This window comes from Mus pahari, chromosome 16 (assembly GCF_900095145.1).
Source record: "Mus pahari chromosome 16, PAHARI_EIJ_v1.1, whole genome shotgun sequence".
NCBI lineage: Eukaryota > Metazoa > Chordata > Mammalia > Rodentia > Muridae > Mus > Mus pahari.
In genome coordinates, this window is record NC_034605.1 from 28,145,126 (window position 1) to 28,151,125 (window position 6,000).

The 6,000-nt window shown below is 46.0% G+C and overlaps 1 protein-coding gene across 9 annotated transcripts in view; it reads right to left on the bottom strand.

Annotated features, from left to right (window-relative positions):
• Positions 1-6,000, bottom strand: part of Carmil1 (capping protein regulator and myosin 1 linker 1) — a 266,340-nt gene that overhangs the window by 194,981 nt on the left and 65,359 nt on the right. The gene's annotated exons all lie outside the window — the stretch shown is intronic.

Sequence of the window (6,000 nt, forward strand, 5' to 3'; positions counted from 1 at the left end):
AGTTGTGAGATTAAAGATGGTTTAAAAAGCCTGGGCCAATAGCTCAGTTGACAATGTGCCTGCTGGGCAAATAGGAAGATCTTGATTCTCATACCCGCATACCCATGTCAGACATAGTGGTGTACTGGTAATCCCAGCTCTAGGAAGTCAGGGGTGGGGGGCATCTCTGAAGCCAGCCTATCCTTGGCTAGTTCCAGGCAAGTGAGAGAAGCCGTATCAGGAACAAGGTAGCCAGCTGCTGAGGAAGGACATCAGAGGTTGTCCTCTAGATTCCACATGGACACGCGCCACCCACATGCTTGGTGATAGAGTGCGTTACATGAATGGAACCATCAGTATGATAACTAACACAACAAAAATAAAAAAATAAAATAGCCAGGATAGCATTGTGGTTTGACTACAACATATGTGGTGAAGGCTTTGGTCCCTAGCTGCCGGGGCTATCTTAAGAAGTTCTGAAAGCGTAGGAGGAAATGTTTACTTAGCTACACTGGGGATGTGTCTGTCTCTCCTTCATCCCAAACCACTCACTTGAGATGTCTTGATGTTCTGCCTAAGCACATGGAGCCTTTAAGGTAGGGGGAACCATGGTATTCTAGGCTTGGGATATAACTCAATAGAGTGCTTGTCTAGCCAGCATTCCATCTGGATTTGATCCTCAGCACTGCATGAACCGGGTATGGTGGAACAACACGACACCAGTAATCCCATCCTTCAGTCATCTGCATTTAGAGGTGGAGGCAGAAGGATCAAAAGGACAGGGCTATCCTTAGCTACAATAGAGTCTGAGTCCAGCCTGGACCTATATACTGCACGCAGGTCAAGATGACGAGTCTCCAGCACTTGCTCTGAGAAGTCTGAAGGGTTCTTCTCTGAGACAGACGTGAGGGAGGCGGCTGCAGTAAGAAGCAGATCCAGGTAGCTGTCGTCACGGACAGTGTGAGGCAGCGGAGCCACTACAGCTCCACGCTCTGTTTGTTCACAAGATAAATCAGAAGCACACAGCATGGCCCCGCCGGCACTTCCAGAGGTGACCTTTGTTGCAAAGTCTTGCCTATAGATCTTGGCTGTGAGAGATGTGCAAAAAGGAGGTGTTAGGTTATAGAATGTAGATTGTTCTAGAATATCTTTAGGAGAGTGTGTATAAGCAAACTAGCCAGCTTTATGAGGGTGGCTCTCCAGCGACTTCTGTAAGAGAGTTTGGGATGAAGCCCTAAGTGAGCAGAAATCCACACCGTCTAGCATATCACCATGTGGGGATGCCTCCACTCCCTAAGCATCGGCTATTCCTCTGAAAACGTTAGTGTAAACATGAGTGAGTAGAAGATAATATCCTTTCTCATTAAAGCTCTGAGGCATGGCCATGCTAAAGAATCTTTTAATTTCAAATACGAGAAAAATCAGAAGCTTGTATTTTTCACCCTATGAGCAGGCTGACATTTACCTTCTCATCCAGTGCCACTTGGTCACAAGATTGTTAGCTCTAGGCTCCATCCAGCCCCTGCTGGGGACAGAAGAGACTGAAACAGGAAGGAGCTGTTCCTATCATGGGAGAGCAGAACTGTTCCAGGAAACTGCAAGCCAAGAGCCACTGATATGCCCTGCTGTGTGGTTAGAGACCGTCATCACATGAACACTGCCAGACCATTTCCTCAGCCTCAGCACTACTGAGATCTATGTACAGATAATATGTGCGAGAGGGGTGTTGAGACAGAGTCTTACCATATATAGCCCAGGCTAGCCTGACATTCTAAACAATCCTCCTGCTTCTGAGGGGCTGGGATTACGGGCATCTGCCAACATACGCAGTGCAGACAAATCTTCCATCTATGCAATGTTTAACAGCTGTTAGCATCTCAAACCTTACTGTGTCCATCAAAACTATCTCCCACCATGGGAGAGATGATCCCTGCAGAGCAAAACTGCCCCTAGTTAAAACCCGCATAGACCGAACCCAAACTCAGTGGGACTAGATGTGGAGTAAGCAGAATTAGTGAAACTGCCTACATGCCCATTTGGATGAACTCACTCACTGCAGAACTGAAGTATCTGGGGCATTTTAAGAGGGATACACAATGTCCCCACATTACAAGTACTGACAATAAAGTTTGTAGAAACAATGAAGAAGAAAACACATAGTCAAAGTCCCACTAAACCACAGTGACAAGCCAAGTGACATCCTTCAGCTGGCTGTTTGGTAGGATAAAAAGCACTCAGTGATGTAGCCCAGCATCCTTAATGAAAATGTCACTTCAGAGGAGAGTTTGTATTCCACAGGTGACAGAAGAGAAGAGAAACACAAAGATGAGAAAACAGATGTGGGTCTAGTCTTCAGACCCTCTGCAGACCCTGAGGCTACACAGCCTAACTGACTGCCTATTTCATCCCTGAATAACAGGAATCTGAGCTTCTATCCCCTGGGGTACCGAGAGGAACAAGTGAGAATCAATCAACAGTCAGAGTTGTCCGGCCGTTATATGCCAGAAAGCTATAATAGTTTATACATAATATAATAATAGCCATAATCACATATTAGAATAATGCTTCTATTAGTATCACAGGCTGTATAATAATCAATAGTATACAGGAAGAGAAGCCAGATGTCCAGACACAGGATCCTGCTAAACCGCAGTTGCTTTCCCTGATGATCTGTTGACCTGTCACATCCTAAGCATGACCTGAGGTGTGTCTGTCACTAAAGCCAGACTCTCTGGGCAGGCTCACCCTTTGCATCAGTGATAGAGTGGATCCTCTCTCCAGCTACTGCCCTCTTCAGTTGCTATGTGGTCAATTGAGAGCCCAATATGTCATATACAAGCTTCTATGAAAAAGCCCAAATTGTTTAACACTTTCTTAAACATTTCCTCACTGAAGTTTTCCAAGAACAATGGCAATGGACGAGAGGGTTAGAGTGCTTACTGCAATGGCCTGGGGCCTTTGATGCAGTGCACAAACAAGACCCATTCGTATGTGCTAATACAGTGACCTTAACATCACACAATGGGACAAGCCACCATGGTTCCTATGGAATGGAAGACATTGAGGATTACTGAGGTTAAAACAATTGACCTGAGGTCAGGTGTCTGATCTGGAGGTCAAACCAGCACCTGTATAACTCCAAGTTCATGTCTCTTGACCATCAGGTAAAAGAGTCACACCAAAAACACAACTAGTAAGTGTCTTAGGGTTTTGTTTGCTGTAATAAAATACCATGGCCCAAAGCAACGTGGGGAGAAAGTTCCTCTCACAGCCTGCAGTCCTTCATCCAGAAAGGAATAGTGCTGCTTACTGGCTTGCTCCATCATGGCTCTCAGCCTGCTTTCTGATAGCACCCAGGACCCCCAGCTCAGGGGTGGGTGGCACCACCCACCATGGAGAGGGACCCCCCTTCCACATTAATCATCAATCAAGAAAATACACCAAAGGCTTGACCACAGGACAATCTAGTAGAGGCAGTTTTCCTCTTCCAAAATGCCTGAAGCTTGTATCAAGCTGGCATATCAGTGAGTGGCAAAGGCAACCTCTAAACACCACACCAAAGACCCTGGCATGAGCAGTGAACAGGAACTTATGGGACCCAAGAGTCATAAAAGCAGCTGTCCACTGCCCACATGTGTCCCTTGTGCTTTGCCACGACCTGGGGAACAGACTGCTAATTCTCTCTCACCATCAAGTACAGCAAGACCTAGAATACCCTGGAACAAAAGAAAAGGCCATAGGGCAAAAGCTGTATGTTTATAAGTCTCAACTGTCTTATAGCCACAGAAGGCAGGGAAGGAGGGAGGAGAAGGGAGAGGAAGGGAGAGAAGGAAGGAATAGGCATGTCAACTCAAAACTATAATCCTGGTACTGTAGACGGTGAGGTATGAGATTAGCCTCAAATTTGAGGCCAGCCTGGACTCCACAGTAAGCACAAGTCTACTCTGAGTCAAGAAAGAGAACTGACCCCAAAATCTAAAGAAAATGATAGTGATAATGTTAACTTATTTAACTGCACATAACTAAATTACATCACACAGATAATCAATAGAAAATGATCAAAGAGACAGTCCCCATCCTCTCTTCTAAGTGTGAAGTATGGCACGTATTTTACACTCAAGATATATCACATTCCAGTCAGGTCTGTTCCAGTGTGCTCAAGGAGCTGCATGTGATTGGCAACTCCCATGTAGGGTGGCATAAACCTAGTCCTTACACTTCCACACGCACATTAGTCTCAAACTCTGCAGTGGAAGTCCTGAGGTAGCCCAGGTTTAGGAGGGTTAGAACAGCAGGGGTCCAGGTAGGTAGGTCTATGGTTTATACAGGGTTGGAAATACCAGGTGTCAGCAAATTTCAGCGGTTAGAGTTTTATCACGAGTTCCACTTTTCTGTAACAATCTGAAATGGGACTGCTCTGCTCTCGAGTCTACTCTTTCTGCCCTGGGTGGGGAGATCAGGGCTGCCAGCAGCAAATGCCAAAATTCTAGTGGAAGTGCCATCCACTTCATTCTTTAAATAGTAGGCTTCGAGCTGCATACCAACAAAAATGTCCCCTGAAGGAACACATGCTAAGCTGATATGTCTGTCATAAAACCTTTAGATTACATAGAATGAACAGATAACATATCTGGAGTGATGGTAAGGGCACAGAAATAGATGAGAACACTTCACCCATCAGGAGCTCCTCTCTCATGAACACATGATTACATAGGAGATCACACACAGAAACAAACAGAAGGAGAGGGAGGAAGGGAGGGAGGGAGGAGAATTTACTGGGTCTACTCTGGTTCCAACATAACAACCTCAGACAAGCACTGCAGATTCCAGGGCCCCCAGAGACTGGTGCAGAACCCTCAGAAGAAGAAGGCACCAGATAAGCACATACCCAGTAGAGGGAGCAAAAGGATCCCAGTGAGGAGACAGTGTCAGGTCAGAAGGTGGCCCAGGGCTATCAGGCCAACTCAGCTAACTCCTAAAACTATTATCCCTATCGGGAGTGGAGAGGCGGCTCATTTGCTAAGAGCATTGTTGCTCGTGTAGAGCCCCTCCAGTGTCAGTGTTGGGAACCTAAGGATGTTTCCTAAGGAGGAGCCAAAAAGGAAAATATTTCAGGGCGAGCGGAGGGGATACTTTTAATCATTGAATTTAAACCTCATTTTCAAAGGCAGATGCCTTAGATTCAACCAAAAAAAGTCAATTTAGGGGTGACCACTTATTCAGGATCTTCTATCTCCAACACTGCACCTGCATCAGGACCTCACACAATTAACTAGCAGCACTAATATAGAACCCTTTAGTCAGGTGTAGTAGAGGAGCCCTGTAATCCTAGCATTTAGAAGGCTGAGACAGTAGGACTGCCACATGGTTCAAGTTCTAGACCAGCCTGGACAACCTGGCAAACTGGTCAAAATCAGGGCTTTGTCCCTTGCCTGCTAATGCTGGTGCCATAACAAACAGAATGTGGATTCGAAGGACTTTTAGTAAAATACTGACCAGCTACATTCAAACAATTCTAATTAATTTGCCTTGGATTAAGTAAGCTCTCAAACACACCATAGCCTTTCACTGTAGAATCTAAATGAGCTCGCATTTGGAGCACTGCAGGCTTCATTACCCCAAAAGGAGGGGCGGAACTGAAGAAAAGAAAGCAGTGGCCAACTGCACCACAGACAGATTCAGACCCTCAGAAATGACACTACGACTTACATAACAAAGTCACGACATGCTGACATCATCACGTTCCCAGTTAGTTGCCACCCCCACCCTTGATTCGCTGGTTTACAAGAAGGCAGTAGATCAGTGTAGTTCCAAACAGAGCTACACTGTGAATGGTCTTGCTGAAACGGAGCAGTGGTAAACATGGAGACACCTTCTCTAGTCTCTGTGACAGCAGGGCCTGGTGGCGCACTCCTTTAATCCCAGCACTTGGGAGGCAGAGGCAGGTGAATTTCTGAGTTCGAGGCCAGCCTGGACTATAGAGTGAGTTCCAGGGCTATACAGAGAAACCCGAGAAACTCT